This window comes from Conger conger, chromosome 5 (assembly GCF_963514075.1).
Source record: "Conger conger chromosome 5, fConCon1.1, whole genome shotgun sequence".
NCBI lineage: Eukaryota > Metazoa > Chordata > Actinopteri > Anguilliformes > Congridae > Conger > Conger conger.
Window position 1 is genome coordinate 65,750,635 of NC_083764.1, and position 26,738 is coordinate 65,777,372.

Genomic DNA, 26,738 nt, shown 5'->3' on the forward strand with positions numbered 1-26,738 from the left:
TGTGTACTTCACACGATGGGTCCTTATTTCAAAAAGCTTCTACGTGGTGTCATTAATAGCCTACATCGCGCGCTGCCACCAGTCTCTTGCTTTAGTTTTCACCATGCAGTTGTCTTTGTATGATATTGGCTATGTATTATTTGGCCTATTACCTACATTAAAAACATTTTAGGCTACAGTATGGAGCAATGCCACTATGCGAAATTAGTGTTACTGTGTACTGTATATAAGGAGTGTTGTATCATCCACTTCATGGAAGGTGCTAACGATGTGTTAAGGCCCATAGGTTCTTTGAAAATCCTATATCAAACGCAGAAATTGGCTGCACGTTTCGCCTGTTTATAAAAGGATATTAATTTGTGATCCATAATTCTGGGCCATCGTTTTATTTTAAGAAATGAATAACCTGAGATTTCAATATTTCTTAAATTATAAAAGGAGCTAGTACCCTACATCTGGTTTCTAAATGTAGCCTATATCAAAATATGCATTATATATTTTGACCATGACCATGCCATGCTTAAAAAAACAAAACAAGGAAAAACGAATGAAAAACACAATGATTAACATTGCTCAGACCAGTGTAAGTCTAAGCTATTCAAGTAGCTTAATAGCCGAACACTGTTGTGTTACCGACAAACCCATTTAAAAAATCACGCTAATTCGTAACCTATGTGGTCAGGCTTAAAAGAACTAGGTCTGCCTATGTGAATTTGATCGTTTTAATTTCCCCATACATTTCTTATTATTATATAGTTCTTTTAATTCTGTGAAACCGTGAAAATCCCAGAAAATCTGGCATGACGTGAAATATCCATGATGTTAATATGTGAAATACATTTAAACTACTGTCATAATTGTAAACCATTTTAATGTGCTCGAAATAATATGGATCATTTAAATGATATGTGCACGTTTTAGCGCACGGATAAAAAACGACCACATTAGAAAAAAATGTTTATTCTCAGAGTACGTTTTAAAGGTCATTATGACAGTTTTACTAGTCATTAAAATAAATATTTATTTTAGGATTTTGGAGTTAATTTTAATTGAGTTCAAGACTGATACATGTATTTCGATGGTTGATATTTAGGAAAATCTGAGTCCAAAAGATTTCATAATTGTGAATGATATACATGAAAGGCAAATGAAATGAAAGCCACGTCTTCAGGGTTTGATTGAACGAGGCTGAATATATCAGAATGACCGAAATTATTCCAGAACAACAGAACTTTGTATGAATGTCGTTCGTAATTATTATTATTATTATTATTATTATTATTATTATTATTATTATTATTATTATTATTATCTTTTTACCATTTGTTTCGAAAATGAAACCAAGCAGCGGGAACCGCATTATTGACATCACATTACATTTTATTTAGCAGACTCTTTTATCCAAAGCGACAAACAAAGCAGTGCATATCAAGGTCATACAACAAACAACCGAACACGTCAGATAGGGTACAATTCATATAGGACTGGTTGTAAGTCCAGCAGCTACACAAGGTAGATGGGCCAAACCCTGGTTTTCACCATCTATTAATGGCATGTTGTGAAATATGGTTTCAAAACAACATCTATGCAGACTATTCGTACAGTAAGCAGCCTTGCCAATCTAAAGGGTGCAGCAAGTGATAATTCAATCAGTGTCAATGCGCAGGGCGTGACAAATGTGCAATAGTCGTCTTTGCTGAAGCTTACCAGGAACAGTTCATCAGTTGGGTTTGTGGGTATGATTGTCGGGCTGACGTTGGTGTTCATCAGGCATTGACCACCCAAAAGAGACTTCCTGGGGAGAGCGTGATCGCGTGCCCCCAGTGCATGGTGTTTTAACTGCGTTCGCAGGCCGCAGCGTGTTAACACTCTGTTTACCTTCTGTTTGCATCACAGGCAGCAGGGAGACGGCCTCAGTGACGCATGTGGCAGGGTTGGCTGAACTGACCCCTCCCCAGCTGCTGGAGAGAGACGGGCATGGCACCACCCCAGGTGAGTGAGCACCCGTCAGTCCCTGTCTGCAGCTGAGATCACCTGAGATCACCTGCTGTTTGGGTGGGCCGCTGTACACCAGGGTACGTAGGCTCACAGCCAATGAGAGCACAGAACACCACACATGCCACTCCCCCTCCCATTGTGACATCACAGTGCACCTCCAGCACCGTTTCTGCTCCTTCTCAGTGTGACGTCAGTTTATACCTGAAATCATATTTAAGTGGCGACCGTAGTCGGTGACCAGGGATGTTAGATCGTTTCACGAACATTGTGCGATTTCTGTGGAGCGCGGGAGTATAGACCAGCCTTCACTGTGGTCCACAGCTGGAGAATGTCCATGGAGAAAGGTGATGGCTTTATTTACCAGCTGATTCATTTCTTTACTCATTTATTTTCCCCTGTGGGGGGGGGGGGCTGCCCAACCCTGTTTCTGTAGGTTGACTGTCCTGCTTTCATTCCAAACCTGCACAATGGTACGTCTCCAGGAACAGGGTTGGGCAGCTCTGCTCCAGCTGTTGAACGAGGTGTGCTTTGTTAGGGTTGGAGTGAAAACCTACAGGACGGTAGATCTCCAGGAACAGGGTTGGGCAGCTCTGCTCCAGCTGTTGAACGAGGTGTGCTTTGTTAGGGTTGGAGTGAAAACCTACAGGATGGTAGATCTCCAGGAACAGGGTTGGGCAGCCCTGCTCTAGCTGTTGAATGAGGTGTGCAGTCTGTCTCAATATGCTGCTCTGCCTGGGATCAGTGAGTTCAGTGCCACCACCCAGTACGGTTATTGTTGCTAATTTATTTGGGTGATATAAAATAGCTGGAGCTGCAACTTGCTGTCAATCGCTGACTTTTTTTGAGCCAATCAGAAGATGTTGCTCTCTGTAACAGGGCGGTGCAGTGGGCAGCTCTGTCGCCTCACAGCAAGACAGCTCCGGGTTTGAACCCATGTTCTCCCCACGTCTGTGTGGGCTTCCTCCAGGTACTCCGGTGTCCTCCCACAGTCCAAGCACAACCAGGCTAGGCTCCTTGGGGGGGGGGGGGGGGCTTCACCATTGGGTGTGTGAGTGTGTGTGTGTGTGTGTGTGTGTGTGTGTATGAATGGGGTGAACGAGAAGCATCAATTGTACAGCGCTTTGGATGAAGGCGCTATATATATGCCAACCATTTACCATAATAATCATAATCATGATAATAATGTGCTGAAACCATAGAGTGGTAAGATGAAGCAGGCAGGAAAAAAAACTATTTTAATCTGAGTAGTGATTTAAAGTAGGTTCTCTGTCAGCACCTCGAACACCCCAACGAAGAAAAGGGGGGGGGTGGGAGAGCAGAGGGAGGGAGAGCGGGAGGAGGTTGAGGGAGCCCGGACGAGCTCCGTGCCTGTTCTCCGCTCCCCGCGGACGCCTCACGGCTCCGGCTCGCGCTGCCTCCGCAGTTCGGCTCGGTTTTTTCCCGCCGCGAGTCGATAGCGCGTCCTCTCAGCGCGCGGATCGATCGAGCGGAACGCCGTACCAGCGCGCGGAGCTAAAGGTGGATGTTTAACGGATCTTTAGCGAAGACGCGGAGACGGAGAGAGATATACGCTCTGAGCGCCATCGGCGAAAAGCAGATCAATGTCTGTTTAAAAAAAAAAAGAAAACGCACGTGAAATAAATGCAGACGTTGTGAATTTTGCCTCGTAGTAATTGCTTGATTTGAAATGCAAATGTGATTAGTCCAGAGGAAATGCAAGCGATCGGGCACAACTGCCTTTACTGTGTGTGTCTGTATATACAGTACTGTGTGTGATCACACTTTCTTTTGTTGACTTCCAGTGAAAACAGCCATTAAGTCATTTATTTTTCAGTGTCAGAAAATGATGCAGCAAACATATTTAGCACAAGCTTACTGAAAAACCTCTGCAACTATGTGCAAGTTTTTAGTGTGTCCACCCTTTGCCTTTAATATGACTTTTCGGAAAACTTGCTTTAAGTTTTTAGTGTAAATCTGAATTTCTTGTAAACGCCTCAAAGTTCAGTCTTTGCAGTTTGTTGCATTTTCTGCTTCTCTCAACCCCAGTAATCCCAGACACCTTCGGCGATGTTGAGGTCTGCACTCTGGGGCAGTGTTGACAGCAGTGTCTGTCTGTAACCCAGTGGCGTCTGAAAGCGGGAGTAGTGTGTGTGTGTGTGTGTGTGCGTGCGTGCGTGCGTGCGTGCGTGCGTGCGTGCGTGCGTGCGTGCGTGCGTGCGTGCGTGTGTGTGTGAAGGTGGCGGCAGTGTGTGTGTGTGTGTGTGTGTGTGTGAAGGTGTCGGCAGTGTGTGTGTGTGTGTGTGTGTGAAGGTGGCAGCAGTGTGTGTGTGTGTGTGTGTGTGTGTGTGTGTGTGTGTGAAGGTGAAAGCAGTGTGTGTGTGTGTGTGTGTGTGAAGGTGGCAGCAGTGTGTGTATGTATCGTGAGGTGATGTCATCCTTTTCTGATACTGATATCATTTTACGTCAGTGAATTACTGTACTCCGTTTCTGTGGGGGGGGGGGGGGGGCTCGAGGATTTTGTGTTTGGAGGGTGAGGCTATGGCAGGACTCTCCCTCCATCTCATTCTCTCTCTCTCTCTCCCTGTCTCTCCATCTCCCTGTCATTCTGCCCCATATCATTCTCTTCCTCTCTTACACTCACTCTCTCTCTTCCTCTGTCTGTATACCCCCCTCCTCTCTCTGTATAATAACCTTTATGAAGCGGACTGTGTGCCTGAGATGCTGAATGGAGTGAGGGGGGGGGGGGGGGAGAGAGAGGTAGAGAGAGGGAGAGCAAGAGAGGGGAGAGAGAGGGGGAGAGAGGGAGCGAGAGGGGGAGAGAGGGGGAGGGAGCAGCTGTGAATAGAGGACTCCTCATTTTCCCACGCCAAACACTGGCTTAGGCTCCCAGGGTCAAGTGGCTATGCTAATATATACAGGGTCCTGTTGTGTCCATTCAGTGCTCTGCTCCCCAGACCGCTTGCGTTATGCACGTGCACTCAGACACACACACACACACACACACACACCACCCGCCCTTGACACTGAGACACCTGCCTCAACTTCGCGTTAGACCCCCCAAAGAAAGGAGCTTGAAGCTGTCACCCTGCCTCTGAATCCAAAAGCAAAGCCAAATATTTCTCCCTTTTTTTAAGTTTATTTATATATAAGACATGGTCATGGATTACTTCCCCTTTTTTCTTTTATTTTTGTGTTCTAGCTGACCCTTTTTAGTGTTAGCAACCATATGAATTATTAGTTTATTATTATTATTATTATTATTAGTTGAATTAGTTTTTTCTTTTTTCTTAATTCTCTTACAAATAGGGTTGTGTTTTTTAAAATCTATTATTTGTGAAATTGCTTTCATTGTGTTGGCCTGTCTTCTGCTTGCGGGTTTCCTCCTGTGCTAACATTATGAGCATGCTAAAAAGCTAGTGAGCACAGAGAGAAAAACTGCTAAAGTTATTAGCATGCTACAAAGCTAGTGTGAACACAGCCAGAAAAACTGCTAAAGTTATTAGCATGCTGCAAAGCTTGTGTTAACGCAGCCAGTAAAACTGTGCTAACGTTATTACACATGCTAAAAACGGTGTGTTATTAACACAGTCTGTTTAAACTGCGCTGACATTGTTAGCATGCTAAAAAGCTAGTGTTAACGAAACTATTTAAAACGGCGCTAACATTATTAGTACACTAAAAAGGGTGTGTTAACACTGTCAGTTAAACTGTGCTGACATTGTTAGCATGCTATACGGCTAGTTTTAATGCAGCCAGTAAAACTGCACTAATGTTATTAGCATGCTAAAAAGGGTGTGTTAACACAGCCAGTAAAACTATGCAAATGTTTAATGAGCCTGTCCGTGAGTCTGTCTGTCTGTCTGTCTGTGTGTGTGTGTGTGTCCGGCTGTCTGTCTGTGTGTGTGTTTGTGTGATGTCACCATGACAGTCAGACATTTCGGATACACTTGGCCATGTGTTGGATGGGGGTTTGGTTTGGGATGGGGGTTGGGGGCTTGGGGTGGGGGTTGGACTGGAGGTTGGGGGTTTGGGGTTGGCGGGGGGGGTGGGTGCCTTTCAGTGATGTTTTTGGGGGATTGGGGGGGGGGGGGGGGGGGGCGTTTGTGTGTTTGGGTCCCGGGTGAGAGACAGCCAGACACAGCCCATTATAACTGAGGTCTGAAAAGGAGCTAATTTAAACAGGAGGGGGGTGGGGGCGGGGGCGGGGGTGCAGTGGGGGGGGCTCCTGGCGGGCGACATGGCAACCCAGCAGAAATGCCACCCCCCCCCCCCCCCCACACACACACACACGTTCAGTCAGGCCTGTGATCTGTGCACGAATAACAGACACCGCTTCAGGGGAACAGACGTTTTTAAAATACGCTGGAAATATACACCCGCAACCTGAGCAGAAGTACATGAATTACAGCACGATATATTTATTTTCTTCTTCTTGAGATAACTGCCTCAGTGTGTGCAGAAGACTGTGTGCTTCTGTCTGATTTCCTTGTGCGTGTGTGTATGTGTGTCTATTTGTGTGTATGTGTGTGTGTGTGTGTATGTATGTGTGTGTGAGAGAGTGTATGTATATGTGTATGTATGTGTCTGTGTGTGTGTATTTAAGCTGTTATAAGGTATTTGTGTATAGTGTGTGTGTGTGAGAGTGTGTGTGTGTGCGTGTGCGTGCGTGCGTGCGTGTGTGTGTGTGTGTGTGTGTGTGTGTGTGTGTATTTGAACTGGTATCAGGTCCTACACAGGAGCAGTGGATGCCCTTTGGGGGTCCAACACTTGATGTTGTGCTAGAGGCGGAATACCTGGCTTAGACGGGCTGCATGGCCTGTACGTGTTGTTTAACTTTTCCTTTATGTTTCTTGTGTAAATCTTGGGCAGAAGAAGAAAAAAGAATCAGAAACGCGCTCCCATTATGATGTCACAGTGGATTTACCGCGGAACACTGCAAAGAATGGCGCTCCACAATGGACCCATTCTGACACTGACAGCAAGCTCGGCTACATTGTGTTCCGCTACCAAGCACGTTAGCACGTAAACGTGATCGTCCAGTTCAATGGCTGGGTGTATTAGGTTTAACAGTTTTATTTATAGAAAAACATTAAAAGAATGCACGATACCTTACAAGCGAATGAGCTAAAGGCACTGCATTAACCGCAAGGGTTCTGGGCATAAATGCTCATAAATAAAGTGAAATGACTGGTGCCCTGCACAGCTCTAACAGAAAAGCAGCACACACACAATTTAATTAGTGGGAGTGTTGCATAATTGAAAGGACATTTTTTGGGCATTTGCTTGTCCCCGTAAACTGGGCTTGAAAGCTTAACGCTGAATGAAGTTCTGTAAACTGCAACGACAGCCTTTGCAGAAAGTGAATTGTACAACATGGGCCATTTGTTTCAAGGGCAGTGTCTGCAGGTTTAACTCCAGCCCTGGAGGGCCGCAGTGTCTGCAGGTTTAACTCCAGTCCTGGAGGGGCCCGCAGTGTCTGCAGGTTTAACTCCAGCCCTGGAGGGGCGCTGTGTCTGCAGGTTTAACTCCAGTCCTGGAGGGGGCGCTGTGTCTGCAGGTTTAACTCCAGTCCTGGAGGGCCGCAGTGTCTGCAGGTTTAACTCCAGCCCTGGAGGGCCGCAGTGTCTGCAGGTTTAACTCCAGTCCTGGAGGGGCCGCAGTGTGTCTGCAGGTTTAACTCCAGCCCTGGAGGGCCGCAGTGTCTGCAGGTTTAACTCCAGTCCTGGAGGGCCGCAGTGTCTGCAGGTTTAACTCCAGTCCTGGAGGGGGCGCAGTGTCTGCAGGTTTAACTCCAGTCCTGGAGGGCCGCAGTGTCTGCTGGTTTAACTCCAGTCCTGGAGGGCCGCAGTGTCTACAGGTTTAACTCCCAGTCCTGGGAGGCCGCAGTGTCTGCAGGTTTAACTCCAGTCCTGGAGGGGCCGCAGTGTCTGCAGGTTTAACTCCAGTCCTGGAGGGCCGCAGTGTCTGCAGGTTTAACTCCAGTCCTGGAGGGGCCGCAGTGTCTGCAGGTTTAACTCCAGTCCTGGAGGGCCGCAGTGTCCTGCAGGTTTAACTCCAGTCCTGGAGGGCCGCAGTGTCTGCAGGTTTAACTCCAGTCCTGGAGGGCCCGCAGTGTCTGCAGGTTTAACTCCAGTCCTGGAGGGCCGCAGTGTCTGCAGGTTTAACTCCAGTCCTGGAGGGCCGCAGTGTCTGCAGGTTTAACTCCAGTCCTGGAGGGGCCGCAGTGTCTGCAGGTTTAACTCCAGTCCTGGAGGGCCGCAGTGTCTGCAGGTTTAACTCCAGTCCTGGAGGGCCGCAGTGTCTGCAGGTTTAACTCCAGTCCTGGAGGGGCCGCAGTGTCTGCAGGTTTAACTCCAGAGTCCTGGAGGGCTGCAGTGTCTGCAGGTTTAACTCCAGTCCTGGAGGGCCGCAGTGTCTGCAGGTTTAACTCCAGTCCTGGACACTGTCTGGTATAGTGTAATGTAGTGTTAGCATGGCCTAGTAGCACCTAAATCAGAGGTTCAGATTTATATTTATTTAAGACAACGTGCCCTGAAATTAAAATGCACCTTTTCTCTATACTGTAGACAATCTTTCACTATTACTGTCCTAATCCCACAGATGCACAGAAACACACACACACACACACACACGCAGTCTCTCACACATACAAACACACACACCCCAGAGAGAGAGAAAGACAATCTTTAATTAGCTCAGTGAATAAGCTTCCTTCTGGAAATTAGCAAACACATTAACACCCCTAATGCAGTGTCTGTGTGCGTGTGTCCCTCCTCTATCTGAGTGTGTGTGAGTGAGCATGTGTAGGAGTGAGAGTGAGAGTGAGTGGATTGTCTGTGTCCATCCTGTGTCTAAGTGTTTCAGGTGTGTGTGTGTGTGTGTGTGTGTCCTTCCTGTAACTGGGTGTTTCCCTTTAACATCACATGTATGTGATTAGAATGTTCTCTACTGAACGTTCCTATGATGATGTCACAATTACTACTGGTGCCTGGGAGCAGAGGAGTTCTAGAACACTGAATATTAGGAAGAAAAAAAATGGGTAAATATGTGTGGGTTAACTCTGACTGACTGCATGGGCGAATATGTGTAGGTTAACTCTGACTGACTGCATGGGTGAATATGTGTGGGTTAACTCTGACTGACTGCATGGGCGAATATGTGTAGGTTAACTCTGACTGACTGCATGGGTGAATATGTGTGGGTTAACTGACTGACTGCATGGGCGAATATGTGTAGGTTAACTCTGACTGACTGCATGGGTGAATATGTGTGGGTTAACTGACTGACTGTGTGAGTGAATATCTGTGGGTTAACTGATTGACTGTGTGGGTGAATATGTGTGTTTGTGTGGAGTCGGACTGTTGGTTATTCTAACAGCTTTGCTGATGCAGACACTTCCCTCTTCCCTCTGCTGTGTTAACGGAGATTCTATTATAGATCTTATTTGGCGTTAATTAACCTCTTTCCGTGTAGTTATTGCTGCTGTTACAAAGTTAGCTCTGCGCACTTCGTTACTTATATGGCTCTGGATGGGCGTGTGGGTGAGGCGTGGGCCGCGCTGTAAAGTCATTCGATGGGACGGTTTTGTTCTTGGGATCTGGTGGATTTATGAATCTCTCCACGTTATGACTGTCCCAGGACCCTCATACAGCACAGAGGGGACCCAGACAGGACCGACTCAGCATGGACTCTGCGTCTGTACACTACTGTGTGTTTATAGGGGGCATATGAGTGTACACTAGTGTGTGTTTATAGGGGCATATGAGTGTACACTAGTGTGTGTTATAGGGGGCATATGAGTGTACACTAGTGTGTGTTTATAGGGGGAATATGAGTGTACACTACTGTGTGTTTATAATAAGTGTAGCTATAATAAGATATGATCAGCTGTTGGGCACTTGAGCAAGGCCCTTAACCCTGCATTGCTCCAGGGAAGATTGTCTCCTGCTTCGTCTAATCAACTGTAAGTCGCTTTGGATAAAAGCGTCAGCTAAATAACACATTTTAATAGTAACTTGCATTATTACTGCATCATGACAGTGTCTTCTTGGTAGGGAGTACAGTGCTGGGAATAGGGTCAAAGATTATTGGAGGAAGGGGTGGGCGGGCAGAGGTTGCCATGGGAACAAATTTAGCAGAGTTAAGCAGAGGGGAAGTGAACAAGTGGTCAGTTAAAAAGAGGCTTGAACCATGTGGTCAGTTAGTTAAAACAAGCTGGTGTTCATTTTAACTGTGCGGTCAGTTGAAACTGGCTGTTCACAGTGTGAACTCTGTGGTCAATTAAACCACACTGTCCTCAGTGTGCACTGTGCGGTCGATTAAGCCATGTCACGCTCAGTATGGAGAATCCTGTGATTAAAGCCGTTTTTTTCCGCAGTGTTAACTTCGCGGTCAGTGAAACCAGTTTGCGCTCAGCAGGAATAAGGTGGTCGTTCAAATTGGGTTGTGTGTGAAATTAACAACTTTGGTTGATTGATTCAGAATGATAGTAGCTAGGCCTACGTGGTTTAAACCCTGAACTCAGTTAAAGTTATGCGATGTAAGCTGTTGGAAAGGAGATTCCTTTCTTTCCAGATTTTTCTTAATTTGCCCAATGGAGAAGTCGACTTAAACCCGTTACAGCGTTTTGTCTCAGACACCGTATTCACGGTAAAAAATAAGGCAAACGAGTCCACATCCACTTCGTGTGATGGATATTTTCCCCGTCGTCACGGTGACAGTTGAGCTCACGGTGGCGGTTGAGAATGGGATGGAATGGTAATCCTTACATAAATCTTACCCCGCGAGTTTAAGGAGCGCGTGAAATAGCATTTGGATTGAACGGCCGTCCTCGGACGTGTTTTCTGTCCGCCTCTGTAACGTTATATCTTCGCCGTGTCTGCAAAACACGGCGTGTTTCTGCAGCTCAACACGAATTTCATAATTGCGTGAGTGTGCTGTCGGCTCTTATTGTGGAAATTATATTCCGAGTCGCGGAAATGGGTAAAAAAAAAAAAAAAAAGAATAAGCCGTTCGTGCTCCCAGTCCAGCGTCCAGGGGCAAACGGCCGCCTGATTACCCGAAATAATAACGTCGCCGGAGAAATATGGCAGCTGGATGCGCCGACCGATGGAAACGCTCTCGGGGGTAAAGGACATGGATTGAGTGGCGGTTGCTGACGGCTGCTTTCTCCGCTGACGGCCTGTCTCTCCTGCATTCCCGCGTGCTGTAGGCCTAATGGCGTTATAAACCCAAAGAGGGGGCAGATAGTGAGCCTGGCACAAAGACCCCCCTCTTTAAGGATACCAGCCCTCACCCCCACCCCAAACGCTGTACCCCTCCCATCCTCTCATGCGGTTTCCCTGATGTAAGCATCTCTCTCTATCTCTCCCCCTCCATATCTGTGCATCTCTCTTCTGTTCTATCTCTCTTTCTATTTCGCTCATCTCTCTCTCTCCTCATCTCTCTGTCTCCATCTCTCTGTCTCTCATCTGCATGAATAGTGATGTTTATAGCTTATAGCATCTCCTTCTTCTCTGTTGTAGGGTCGGTGGGGTGGGGGTTGGGGGGGTAAGGGGGCATAAGGTGATTGGGGACAGGCGGCTGCCATTGTGTGCTGGTCTTGAGTGCCCCCCCCCCCATGAATGGCATTATTGTGTCTGAGACGTCTATCGAACCCTCAACCCCTACACACACTCTCCCTCTCCCTGCACCCCAAACCCCCCCACACACACACACACACTCTCCCTCTCTCTGCTCCCCAAACCCCCCCTCACTCTCCCTCTCTCTGCACCCCAAACCCCCCCACACTCTCCCTCTCTCTGCACCCCAAACCCCCCCACACTCTCCCTCTCTCTGCACCCCAAACCCCCCCCCACACTCTCCCTCTCTCTGCTCCCCAAACCCCCCCACATTCTCCCTCTCTCTGCACCCCAACCCCCCCCCACACTCTCCCTCTCCCTGCACCCCAAACCCCCCCACACACACACTCTCCCTCTCTCTGCACCCCAAACCCCCCCACACTCTCCCTCTCTCTGCACCCCAAACCCCCCCACACTCTCCCTCTCTCTGCACCCCAAACCCCCCCCCACACTCTCCCTCTCTCTGCTCCCCAAACCCCCCCACATTCTCCCTCTCTCTGCTCCCCCAATCCCTCCACACTCTCCCTCTCTCTGCACCCCAAACCCCCCCACACTCTCCCTCTCTCTGCACCCCCACCCCCCCCCCACACTCTCTCTGCTCCCCAAACCCCCCCCACACACTCTCCCTCTCTCTGCTCCCCAAACCCCCCCACACTCTCCCTCTCTCTGCACCCCAAACCCCCCCACACTCTCCCTCTCTCTGCTCCCCAAACCCCCCCCCACACTCTCCCTCTCTCTGCACCCCAAACCCCCCCCACACTCTCCCTCTCTCTGCACCCCAAACCCCCCCACACTCTCCCTCTCTCTGCTCCCCAAACCCCCCCCCACACTCTCCCTCTCTCTGCTCCCCCAATCCCCCCCACACTCTCCCTCTCTCTGCACCCCAAACCCCCCCACACTCTCCCTCTCTCTGCACCCCAAACCCCCCCACACTCTCCCTCTCTCTGCTCCCCAATCCCAGCTCAGCCAGGTCTGCCGGTGGCACCCGGTCTCTATTGCCAGACTGTGCTTGCTGAGTATTGTCTTTCTAGGGCCAGATAGCGTTCTAATGTTTTGATTTTGTTATTTGGATATTCCAATCAGTAATGTAATTTTGATTTTGTTGCTTTATAATTATTATATAATAATTGGTTGGTTTGGTATGGAGCTGTCCTGAGGCTGGATGGTGTTAGTGGGGGTTAGTGAACTGAGCCTGGTTGAGGTGACTCTTCTCTGGGCTCAGCTCTTGGCATTGCAGGGCTTTGTAATGGTATGAGTGGGGGTTGCTGTTTTTTAAATGTCTCCAAAATTTTCTCTCTCTCCCTCTCCCCTCTCTCTCCTGTCTCTGTCTCCCCCTCCGTCTCTCTCCCTCTCTCTCACCTCTCTCCCCACCTCTCTCCCCCTCCCTCTCCCTCTCTCTCTCTTCCTCTCTCCCTCTCTCTCCCCCTCTCACCTCTCTCACCTTTTTCTCCCTCTCTCTCTCTCTCCCTCTGTCTCTCACCTCTCTCCCCCTCCCCCCTCCCTCTCTCTCCCTCTCTCTCTCCCCCTCCCCTCTCTCTCTCTCTCTCTCTCTCAGGAGGCAGAGGAAGAGGATGGAAGAAGAAGAAGAGGGGTTGGTGAGGCCTGGTTGGAGAGCAGACCTGTGAGGGGAGGGGGATGGGGATGGAACTCCACTCCTCCATGCCCTCCCTCCCTCTGGGACAGGAAGTGATGGAGATGAGCTCACTTCCCCTCTGGCGATGACACCGTGGAGAGACTGGAGGAATCGATAGAGAGACGGGAGTCTGATGGTGTGGGGGGGAGGGGGGTGGGGGGGGCACACAGGGCCCCCGGCCCGAAGCTGAACCCCCCCACCCTGTGTGCCTCCACACGTCCTGCGTTTGCTGCGTGTGCTGTTCCTGTTTCCTACGGAGCCTGATTAAAGTGGCGTCCCCCCCCACACACACACACACACAGACACACACACACACGCTGGCCTCGCACTCCGAACAAAATCTCCTTCCATTTTCCCCCCTGAAATAAGAGGTGTTTTTTAATGCTGACCATCGCCGCTGGGACTCTCCAGGCCTGAGGTGGCGCCAGTGAGCCTCAGCCTCTCCGGAAAGGACTAGAGTGTGCCGGTCTGTGGTGAATCTGTCACCCAGACTGAGATGCTCATGAGAACAGAACCCGTGCTCTGATTGGCCCGATCCTGGATGAGAACCTGTGTCGTCCAGCAGGACCCCTCTCTGGCGATGGGGGAGTGTCCAGACCAGCTGTGACCGAATTCACTAAAATGGACTTCATTTAAAACTTTTTCACACAGACTGAATTTTCCCTGGGCCTGGCTTTTTCCCAGTGCCTTCACACGGAATAACGCCCCAGGTCCACCACCAGATCCTCTCACCACCAGATCCTCTTTCCCCACCAGATCTTTTTTCAGTGCACAACCAATATGCCATTCGAAAAAGCGGAAGAAGTTTTTTTGCCCTTGAAAGCTGAAAAAACAAAACAAAACAAGGAACTCTGACCTGGTGACATCATATTCCCTAGAGAGGATTTGTCCAATCGCATTCTGGCGTTTGCACGCGCGGGAGTCGGTTCCTGCCTCACGAGCCTAACGAACCTGAAGAGCGTTGCTGTGGTTACGGGTTCAGGTAAGATCAGATCTCTGACCGCTATTTAAAACCAGACATTATAATACATGTTATTTAGCTGACGCTTTTATCCAAAGCACCTTGCAGTTGATTAGCAGGGGACAAGCCAGGAGCAATGTGGGGTTAAGGGTCTTGTTATCATGGCTACACCGGGATTGGACCGCCAGGTCATGTACCTTAGCCACTAGACTGCAGGCTGCCCCAGTCATGTACCTTAGCCACTAGACTGCAGGCTGCCCCAGTCATGTACCTTAGCCACTAGGCTACAGGCTGCCTCAGTCATGTACCTTAGCCACTAGGCTACAGGCCGCCCCAGTCATGTACCTTAGCCACTAGGCTACAGGCTGCCCCAGTTATGTACCTTAGCCACTAGGCTACAGGCTGCCCCAGTTATGTACCTTAGCCACAAGGCTGCAGGCTGCCCCAGTCATGTACCTTAGCCACTACACTACAGGCTGCCCCAGTCATGTACCTTAGCCACTAGACTGCAGGCTGCCCCAGTCATGTACCTTAGCCACTAGACTACAGGCTGCCCCAGTCATGTACCTTAGCCACTAGGCTACAGGCTGCCCCAGTCATGTACCTTAGCCACTGGGCTACAGGCTGCCCCAGTCATGTACCTTAGCCACTAGTCTACAGGCTGCCCCAGTCATGTACCTTAGCCACTAGACTACAGGCTGCCCCGTTATGTGTGGTTGGTGAAAATGCGTGGCATCGGGTCTGTTTCGCCCTTTTTTAATTCACTGTTAGTTCACTGGCCTTGCAGCCAGTAGGTTGCAGGTTCGATTCACACTGCCATTTTACCCATGGTTTTTTCAGTAAAATATCCAGTTGTATAAATATATTTTTTATTTAAAAAAAATTCAATAAAATGCAAAACTAGTGTAAGTGCACTTGTAAGTCGCTTTGGATTAAAAGCGTCTGCTAAATGACAAAAATGTAAAATGTAAATGTAGTGTTTAAATTGTAAACTTAACATAATCTACTGTAATATGCAGAATATTTCAATTTTATGAAATAAATTTTCACGCACAACAGTCTCTAGTTTGCAGAGAATGCGAAAAACAAAAAACATCCAGTGAGCAGCAGTTCTGCAGACAGGAACACCGTGTTAATGAGAGAGGTCAGAGGAGAAGGGCCAGACTGGTCAAAGCTGACAGGAAGGTAGCTACAGCACCAGAAGACTTAATAAGCATGAAAAATAAGTCCAATAAATACCAAATAAAGTGCTCACTGAGTGTGTATTGACTTTGAAGAAAGTCTGCATTTTAGACATTAATGTGAAATAAGCAGGTGATATTGTGGTGACAGTACTGTAAATATGGCCTGTGTTGTATCCATGGCATCCACGATGGCACAGTTTAGAGTGTGGTTGGAGTCTCAGCTTTGCGCTGGGTGCCAGACGGGTCAGATGTTGCGTTTTCTTCAGGTGGAGCAGTCCTTGAAGGGGGGTGTGGGGATGAAAATTGAGGAACCCCTGGGCTATGGGACCTCTGGTAAAGAAGGTGGTGGGTTTTTCGTTTTTCTGCTGCAGCTGTGCAGTGCTACTCTCAGCTGAGTTGACATTTGTTGGCAGCTTTCCAGTCAAACTCAATGTTGGAAACCTTTCTGGACCCAACAGCAGTGTGGCCAATTCAGTCTGCCATGTTTGGTGTGGTCTGGGCTCTCAAATTGTAGCATCACAAATGTCTTTGTGACTCTTTCTCCATAAACTTTGACGTGTTCATTTGTTGTCATTGCTGAAGTGCAGTGCGCTGAAAGATTATTCTTGGTTTGTATTGATATTCGAAGGATTCTAAAAGTACCTGCCGGTGGCTTTAAGGTTTCAAAGCCAAAGATAATCTGTGTCAGATGACCGCATTAATTCTGTGCTATGTGTACCTTTGTAAGTGTTGGCTATTGGATCTCTGTAGGGAGGTGTTGTAGCATGTGCATGTGTTGTTCATTAATCTGTGTTCGGCTGTTTTTTTATACAAATGTTTGCAGTTTCATATCTGCTATGTATTATTTTAGTTAAATTCAGAGTTTGGATGCCACGCCAGCAAGAACACGGCGAAAGAAACGAGTGCTATACTTCACAGTTATTTCTCTCCGGGTTTGTTGTGGTTTTGCGAGCGGCCGTCCGACGGCTCGTTTCTACGCGGCTTTAACGGGAAGCTGGAGACCCGATTGTTGCCACGGAAACGAGATTATAAACATCATTTCACGCGCACTCGCGCAGCTTGCCTCAACGGCTGCTGGTTAGGTGCATTGTGGGTAGGAGGGGATAACGTGTTATAAAGACGCTGGCGGTTCATATTCGGCGTCTGAAAATATGCTCGAATGTGTATTAGCAGAGCAAGGGCGATAATGTGAATTTACCGCGGCGCTAGAGTGACAGAAAAAAAAAAATATATATACAGTATGTATACCTGGCGGCCAATGTGATTAATATCATAATATCATGTAGTCTAACGCTTTTCAATTTTCAAGAGCAGTGAATGCTACGATAAGGAGAAAGAGATGTATGTTCTGTCTGATATTTTAGGATTTTCTCTTATTTTAGGGTTACTTCTTTATTTATTGTGTGTGTCCTGTGACCTTGGGGTACAGTGGATGGTGTTGAAGGTGGTGTTGTTGGTTTTTGGGGGGTGGGGGTTTGTCCTAAATAAATTATATTTAGACAGTCGGGGGGTGTATGCCAGCGGCTGTGGGGTGGAGATTGGGGGTGGGGGCGTTGCGTTATAATCACGGACCCCCGCAGCGTGTTTCTTGCATAATCGGGTGGTTTCATTTGTGGCGGGTCTGTGGTGCTGGCGGGGGCATTGTCGCCGCGGCGATGGCAGGGGCGGGGTTTCTGTACAGTGGCATTTGTGGGTAAAATGGCGGCGGTGCCTAGCAACCGCACCGCCGTCTGTCTGAAGGAGAGGGGCTGGGGGCTTTGGGGGGGAATTTGGGATGAGACTGACTGGCTGGGACAGTATGTGGGGGAGGGGGGGAGTTAATTTGCATATTCAGAGCAGCTTGACATTCAAGCCTTCTTATACACACACTCACACACACACACGCACTCACACGCACACGCACACACACACACTCACACACACATACATGTGTGTGCCATGACTGTGTGTGTGTGAGTGTGTGAGTATATATGTGTGTGTGTGTGTGTGTGTTTATAAGAAGTCAGAGAATTAGGATCTGTATGTGTGTACATGTCAGAGATGTTGGCAGGTGGGTTTGGGGTTGCTGCACTGTAATAATGACAGTGGCCTGTGGCAGGCTGGTCTACAGTATGGATCTCTGCACTATGGTCCAGCACCTTCCTCCAGAATCCGTCTCCTCTTTTAACCCTTTCAGGTGTGAGGTCACAGTTATGCTGAGCACTCTAATGCTGATGCTGATGCTGATGTCACAAAGTCGCCACTGGTGACTTAAAGCAGTGGGGTTCTAGAACAGAACTTTCAGGAAAGGCACATTCCAAAAGAAAAGAGCTACTCTTCAGAGGACCCGTGTCCCAGGAGTGACACAGAGGGAAGGTTCATATTTACACATATCGCTGGGTTACCCTTTTTCTGTGTGCAAAGCTTAGGCACAAATATTCAAATGTGTCATGCCAATAAGGTAGTCTTGGAATAAAATTGAGGGTTAATATTTTAACATGCTGTACACCCCTTTGGAATAAGCATTTCCTGCCACTGGAATGCCTTACATTTTCATACGAGAGACAGAGAGACAGACAGAGAAACAGAGAGACAGAGACACAGAGACAGAGAGAGTGAGAGAGAGAGAGAGTGAGAGAGAGACAAAGAGAGAGAGAGAGTGAGAGCGAGACAACCTTCGATAAACAGCAGCCCCGCTCACAATGCACTGCATAATTTGGGCAGCATCGCCGTGGAGACGTTGGGGGGAAGCGTGGGAACCGGGGGGGAGGGGGCAGTCCTGTCAGGCAGTGGCTAGACGGCCCAGCTGCACGGGAGCACGGTGAAAAAGGACCCTGGAGGTCAAGGTCAGAGTGGGGCTCATCTGGCTGTCTGGGCCTGAATGTGTGTGCTTATTAAACACACACACACACACATAATCTACACACACACACACACACACATAATCTACACACACACACACACACACACACATAATCTACACACACACACACACACACACACACATAATCTGCATACACACATACACACATGATCTACACACACACACTCATAATCTGCATACACACACACACACAATCTACACACACATGCATAATCTGCGCACACACATAATCTACACACAGACACACTCATAATCTACACATACACACACACACAATCTACACACACACACATACACACACACTCCTCCTACAGTGCGCATTCAGATTAACGTAGACCTTTAAACACACAGCACACTGCATTAACCCCTATCCAGGTCAATACTAACAATATCTAATAGTGTATGTCGGTAGTATAATCATTCGTTTTTTTATTGTATTTTATATTTATGCCTGCTGTTTAAGGCAGAATTTGTATTATAATACTTGTTAGTTGTGTTTTACAACTAATGCAATTAACTACTTATTAATAACATATAATCAAATTTTGCACTCAGAGCTTAGATTGTGAAAGGGGGAGTTGCTGAGTTTATTTTTATTTTATTTAACTTTTCTTTCACATAAATGTTATGTTGTCTAAAGCTCTGCTTGGGGGGCTCTGATGTGGCAGAATTGTGGTCTCTCCGGGTCTCTCCCGGTCTGGTCTCTCGCGGTCTCTCGCGGTCTCTCCCGTTCTCTCTGGGTCTCCTGCGGTCTCTCCCGGTCTCTCCCGGTCTCTCCCGGTCTCTCCTGTCTGCCGATCTCCATTCAGAGCGGGCCGCGGCTCTTTCTGAGGTGGAACCATTACCTCATGAGTGTTTGTTTCCCGCAGAAAGGAAGGGGTTGAATAGGAGGCGCACAGCCCTCCCTCCCGCATGGCTCTGTTATTCAGGGGCTGTTCGGCTTCATTAGTCCGGCTGAAACCCGCCCTCACACACACTCTCTCACACACACACACACACACACGCACACAAACACCGCTTCAATGAACCTGTCCATCTCTTCCCCCCCCCAGCTTGGGCTAATCGTCTCAACTCACAATGACATCAAGCTGAGTAACACCCACTGCCTCCAAACCCTCTCTCCTCCCTCTCTGTCTGCTTCTGCCTCTCTCCCCTCTCCCTCTATCCCTCTCTCTCTCTCCCTCTCTCTCTCTCTCTCTCTATCTCTCTCTCTCCTCAGCTGAAGCTTCTTGGATATTCTGCATTAATTCCTGCACAGTTTATATGATTCAATCATGGCTAAAATGTACTCTTGGTCAGTGTACACTCTGAGCCTTTGGCTCCGGCCAGCCGGGGAACCGGGTCACTGGTGCTCAGAACACCTCACTCTTATGATGTCACTGCACGTCACCCTATTATGACATCATCATGCACCATCATGTTATGATGTCACTATGCATGGATCAGCCGATACTGCTTGGGGAGGGGGCTTAGCGTGATGCCACCATGCAAATTGCGATGCATTAAAGGGAACGGTGTGTACTTGTGTGAGTGTGCATGTGCGCATGTTTGTGTGTACATTTTATGTGCATTGCTGTTTTTGTATGTATATTTGTGTACATGTGTATTGGTGCTTGTGTGTGTGTAGTGGTGTATGTGTGCATTTGTGTGTGTGTGTGTGTATGTGTGTGCGTAGGCTCATTTAGAAGTGCTGTATTAAGTTGGTCAGTGTCAGGTTCTACGGCTCTTGTGAGGAGCTTTGTTCAGACGCAGACGGCCCCTGTAACTCACCGTCGTGATGTCCATCTGCCCCTCCCCCCTGAGCTCCAGCACCGGCTCCCACAATGCACCACCTGCGCTCGCTCGACTCAACTTGAACTTGAGTGTGTTTGTTATTCCTCCTGGTCTCTGTCACCATTGTTACTGTGTGTGTGTGTCTGTGCGTCTGTGTGTGTCTGTGCTTGTTTGTGTGTATGTTAATGTTTGTCTGTGTGTGTTTGTGTCTCTGTGTGTGTGTGTGTGTGTGTGTGTGTGTGTGTATGTCTGCGTATGAGAGGGAAAAGGGGAGGGATCTTCTGCACCAGCTTGTTTTTCCATCAGGCGTTCGTGGCGGGCAGCTATGGGTGCATCAGGCGAGGCCCCCGAGCTGTGAGCATCAGAAGGAGGGGAGGGGGAGCGGTGGCTTCTGGGAAACGGGGAGCCGCAATCTGCCGTATTCTGGCACAAGGCGTACGGAGTTACAGATGCAGATCTGTGTACACACGCACGCACGCACACACACACACACACACACACGCACGCACACACACACACGCACGCACACACACACACACACACCTCCCAGTGCGAGGACGTGCTTCCCACGGGCTGGGGGGCTCAGAGGGCTGGGGGGGAGTTTTGGGGAGGGGGGGGCCTCCCATTCAGGCCTCAGTCATGCTCACTTATATTTGCGGGGGCAGGCGGGGTGTGTGTGTGTGTGTGGGGGGGGGGGTCCCGTGACAGGGATCCAATGACATGTATGTTTAATACGGGGCGACGTCTTTGTTGGGCGGACACAATATCCCCCCCCAACACTCGCACCAAACACCACACACTCTCTCGCGCTCTGCCCCCTCCCTACCTCACACACACCCTGCATGGACTGAGGCCAAGTCCAGAGACGACTTCACACAAAGGCCGCCCACTTTCCCAGACCAACCACAGCCTGGACTTACCATAATAATGTCATCTGCACTGCTGCTGTGTGTGTGTGTGTGTGTGTGTGTGTGTGTGTGTGTGTGTGTGGGTGTGGGTGTGGGTGTGGGTGAGTGTGGGTGAGTGTGAGAGTGTGAGAGAGAGTGTGTGTGTGTGTGTGTGTGTGTATTTGGGTGTATTTCACCAAGTTGATTGAAAAGACAAAAGATGGGTGGAAAAAACTTTTTTTTCTGTAAGAAATTGTAAAATTGGGGAGGGGGGGAGGGGTTTGGGGGGGCTTCCCCAGACAGGACGGGTGCTGAACTGCGTCTGTCTGCCAGCCTTTGGGGTCACCGTCACGGTAGATAACCCCCCCCAAAAAACCTGCCATGAACAACACTGTGGCTGATGAGACACACACACGCAACACACACACACACGCTCCATCACTGCATCTGTTTACACACACACGCGCGCATGTCATCAGCTGCGGTTGTTTTCCTTGGTCTCACCAGTTCGATGTCTGTTGCTCAGTACACCAGCGGTTTCTCTCTGTTTCAGGACATTCCATGTTGTTGTACAAGCCATCCCCAATGCTTGTGCAATGGATTTGCCATTCTAATCTTCAGAATGGCTGGCTTTTCTCCCAAAGAGAGCTCTCTGGTCTTCCTGTTGGTTTATCTTTTCTAACACAAATGCAGTCTTCACGTCAGACCTTATGTGTCAGCTAAATGACCAATCATATTATTATTATTATTATTATTATTATCATCATTATCTTTTCATCCCTGTTTCTTGTGGGTCTCAGTTTCATGGTACAGGCCATTGGTGTGAATTTTACCTCCATGGTGACTGACTCAAGTCTCCTCCATTCGCCTGTTCCTCCAGGTGGTGTCTGTGGACGTGACCGGGACTGGCCAATCGGGCGAGGCCGCGCCCCCTCAGCGAGTGATGTCATGAGCCCACCTGCACACCTCTCACCTCACTCTGGATTCCGCAGTGATGTCACAGTCCACAGCATCGCCGTGGCAACACCCCGGCTCCCCGCAGACCAGGAAGTGTGGCTGGAGCACCTGGAGACTCTGGTAAGCATGAAGACGTGGCTGTCCAATAACTGACATATGAGCTGTCAAAGGTATTTTCAGTCCATGTTATTACAAATATTTAGGCTGCAGTCCAATCCATTATCTTCTCTAACTCGGTGTGTAATTTTAGCAGTGCGGTCCATAAGCGTCTGATTATACAGGGGCCATGTTCACAGGGGCACATAATGTAAAACCCACATTTAAATGGTCCCTAGACTGGCCGGCCGGTGGTGATATATAACCCAGAAGATTAGCAGGCCAGCAGACAGTCTGCATTAGCATTGAAATTGGCCTCCTTTATTTTTAAGCTGGCAAATTCATGGTCAGACCTCAGTCGTCCCTAAGGGGTCCTTCGTGGCTGTGCTGAACAGGAAGTGGACCCATTTGAATATTAATAAGCTTTGAGTTGATTCGTTAATACATTCGTATTTTTAGAATTTGTGTTGATTTGTTGTATTATTAAAAACGTAATCAAGTATATGCCATTAATCAAGGTGAGTATTTGTTTTTCTCATATTGCTACATATGAAATTGTGTAATTTAGTTTTAAATTGATAGTGTTTTGTTGCTTTATTGGGCGAAAGCATGTGCATTTTCAATAAACTTTAATAAAATTAAATTCTTGTCTGAATCTTTTTTTTCTTATGATTATTATGATTGCCTCTTTTTCGACAGAGAACACATTGCTTTGCCCCTGGAAATCTCGGGCTCATTAAAGGATATGATCTTCCAAATGAACTTTTAATTGGTTTTATAACATATGAAGAACAAAGTCATTATTTTTCAATGCAGAGACGTCAGGCCCCCTGAGGAGTGTGTGAGTCCATCCAGCCTGGTCACATGACGGGGGGGGTTCAGCTCACACGATTTAAAACACACTCAATTCCATAATCATCACAATCTCTTTCATTAGCGTTAAAGGTACAATCGGTAATTTCGGACTTCTAATGGTCAAGAGAGGAACACCTTCAGACCACAACACTGTTTATCCCTCCCACTTCTCTGTAAACGCGCTGATGCTGAAATGCCATTGGCTGTGGGTAATTAGAACCAATCTTCAACCAAAGAGCTTTAATTATTATACAGTTATACAATGTTTTGGTACAGAGTGCCAGTCTGTCAACTGTATATTTTGACTATAAACGCAGGCAGAGGGTGAGTCAACATGTCAGTGAGCCTTTTTCTATGATAGGAAGGGATTTACAATGTTTTAACACAAAATCTTGCCAATTGTACCTTTAAGCCTGTGTGATGCTTTGTTAGTAGTAGCTGTTTGTTGTTATGCAAATACATTCGCTTACTGCCGATCTGTGTGATGCAAACATTAAGGTTCATAAAAGTGTCAAAATAAGCGATAAGATTTTATGTGTTTGGTGACCATGCCATCATGTTCTCTACATTGATTTAATGTAATATTTAATTTTATATCTTGGTGTAAAACTACAATTCTTTGTCGTTTTAAAGCACAATTTATCCAAAGCTCTTTACAGTTAATGCCTCTCATTCACCCATACACTCATTCTCTGCACTGTGTCTCTGACATGTGTCTTCTCATTCCCTGTAAAGAGACCTTGAATGTCTTAAAAGGTACTTTGTAAATAAAATGTATTATTATTATTATTATTATTATTATTATTATTATTACCTCCTGATCTAATTGTGCTAAACTTACTGATGTCATACCCACTCCCTGTCCAATCACCATCTCTGAACGAAAACGAACGTCTCCATCTGGGTATTCTTCATCCTCTAATAAATCGTGTGAATTAGGCTTTAGATTTGAAATGGATATATATAAATATTACCTTATCAGTATTATTATACCTGTTGATTTGAGCTTGGAGATATTTTGTTACATACTTTACTTAGCCGTTTCTTGGGGTGTGAAATTACAATTACAGGACAATTGTGAATTTACATTGCGATGTCATTGTTCGATCACTCATGGTATGATGGTTAAGGGACAATATTGGCCCACATTTTATTTTGGCTCGTAATATCTCTGCTGTGACTAAGGTAGCAGAAGTATTTAAATTCAAAACGACAGATCAAGCCGCATGTCAACATATTTTTCAGAAAGTTAGCCTGCCGTGTTTCTACCTCCAAACACTTACTCTCAGGTTAACTTTTTAAACCACAGACGAGTTGTTGCTTTTTAAATTTTTTTTAAATTTATTTTAGCAGCCTTTCCGCCGTCAATTATAGGACGATTGTTATTCATCACTAATGTAGAGTTGCCCATGGTTGCCAATGTACTGAGTGACGTCAGCTGTCATTCGTCGCGCTCGGGGAAGCTGGCACGCCGCGAGCCGGGCCGTTGATCGGCGGAAGTGTGCTCGTGAGGCCTCGCCTCGCCGCGGGTTGGCGGTCAGTGAGCTGTGAACGGTTGAAAGGAAAGGGCCTAACTCGCTGGGATTGTAAACATGTAAGCGCCTTAATAAGGGGCGCGTTTAAACAACCAAACCTGCGGTTTTACAAGCACACAACACCACAGGAGTAAATGCAACACGGTCCCCGGGTAGGCTATTACACGCCCCCGTTGGTGAGTCGGCCGCTTTTATTGGGGTTGCTGCCCCGCAACACAACAGAGGTGGCTTTGTTTGTTTTAAAAACGACCCGGATACTGTGCGGTTAAACCTGCCAACGGAATTATGCATAATGAAATATTCTAAGCGTGAAAACTATTATTGCGAAATCATAGTGAATTTAGCCTACTACAACAAATTACATTTAACCGGGAGCGTTCTATGAACACAAGATTAATATGGCCTAGGCATTCCAGAAATTATCCTACCAATCGTATATTTTAAAAAATCACTTTAGATTTTTAAACACGCGAAGATTTGGGCAATTGCTCGACTGCTACAGTTACCCTCCATACGGTGTGGAATCAGGCCTGGAGCCTATGGAATGTCTGTTTTGCTTACCTGCCAATGGGCGTAAATAAATAGAATAATTTTTAAACAAAATCCGTAAAAAAAAAAAAAGTAAAATAAATTTTATCACTGTTTAACTTTTTAATCAAACGGAATTTTACAATTCCTGCAAAAGCTGCAGTAGCCTATTAAAAAAAAAGACCTTATAGCATTATATTGCCTAAAAGCTGAAGCGATGAAATGTGTGAGTAGCCTACGTGTATTAATAGTGTTAATAGATATAACATTAATAATCGTATTCATCGAATAAGGTTACTCTTTTATTTCGTCTTTTGGATGTTACGTGGACATGATAATCCGTAGTGGGTGAGAATTTCCTTGAACTTCACATTAGCTATCTTATCGCCACATGAGAAAGAATCCAACCGTATTAGCCTAATGCTAAACCGATTATTGTATCCTTTGGCTTGCTAATGTATAAATATTAATGTAACTAATAGTTACTAGTAGTTAACAAATACATTAGGTCTAACTGATGTATTTATAATGTAATTAATGTAAACAACTACATTAGTAAATGAATGGCATAACACAAAAACATAATTAATGTTGAAACCATTTAAATTAAATAATTAAGTTTGTTTTCAAGAAATGTAGTCTTATTTTATTGTATTTCATGTGTGCTCTCCGATAACCTATGTGTTGGGTTTGGCTATTCAGCTTTGTCACATGGGACACACACACATTGTAGTAAAACACCCAAATCTGTGAAACACACAAATCTGTAAAACACACAAATCTTTTAAATTTAATTTAAAGCATGAAGAAGGACAAAATACATCATGTCATTTTAATTTTCCTAACCAGACCTAGCGGCTGTACATCCTTTAAATAATTGTTACAATTTATTAATTCGTCTTGCAGCCGTTCCGAATTCAATATAACTATTATGTTGCAACTGCTTATTTTTTAATAATAATAATATATATATATATATATATATATATATATATATATATATATATATATATATATATATATTTTTTTTTTTAGATCAGCCCCTGTTCGAATGATTTTCTTTTTTGATTAGAAATGATTTACAAACAAACAAGTAGACTACGGTGAGAAACATATTGACACGCAAACAGTATGTCAAAATAAATAAATAAATAAATAAATAAATAATAAAACTAATCAAGTTGGGATAACACCTCGCAGAATGTAGCCTACATACAGAATATCATTTGACCTAAAACATTAACTGAGAAACAAAAATTAGAATTAGAATAATCAATTTATTTCGAATTAAAGAACGCTGAATTAGAGAAAAGGGTAATGACGGAGTCGAGATTGCAATACATGGGCTCGTGGACTGGACAGAATCGTTGATAGAGTTACGCGAGGTTATGACTGGTCGTGGAGGTGAGTTAAACAGTCAGTGTACTGATCAACTGAAGGAGGGTTTGCGGAGTATATGGGAGTACAGGGATAGGGGGAAATAAGTTCATTAACTTATTAATAAAGAGGATGAGGGAGCAGGGAGCTTTTGGGTCGAGTACTTGGTGTTCAAGGCTGTCCGAGGACTGCGGCAGGGATTTTACCCGTCTTTGGCTAACCAGCCTTCCGTACTTATTTTAGAATAGGCCACGTCTATATTTACCCATTTCCCTGGATGGGTGATGGGTGGGATCTTAAAACGAGTTGCTCTCATTTTCTCGCGCAGCACCGCCCTAGCCTTCTATACCGAGCCCGCCCCCCTCCTGAACAACAAAAAAAAAAAACTTTAAAATTAGTCCATGCAGTCGCGAAGCCTGAGCAGTTTGTCATGCTAACCATCCCGTCGCTATTGAGAGCGGTGTCACCGCA

General features: G+C 46.6%; 1 long non-coding RNA gene across 2 annotated transcripts in view; it reads left to right on the forward strand.

The window, feature by feature from the left end:
- The window catches only part of LOC133129664 (uncharacterized), a 56,120-nt gene extending 33,505 nt beyond the window's left edge, over nt 1-22,615 (forward strand). For both annotated transcript variants that reach the window (XR_009708842.1, XR_009708841.1), the window contains exons 2-4: nt 1,897-1,992; nt 13,174-14,233; nt 21,800-22,615. This is a non-coding gene — a long non-coding RNA (uncharacterized LOC133129664). The remainder of the gene's footprint in view (nt 1-1,896; nt 1,993-13,173; nt 14,234-21,799) is intronic.
- The last annotated feature ends 4,123 nt before the right edge of the window (nt 22,616-26,738 follow it).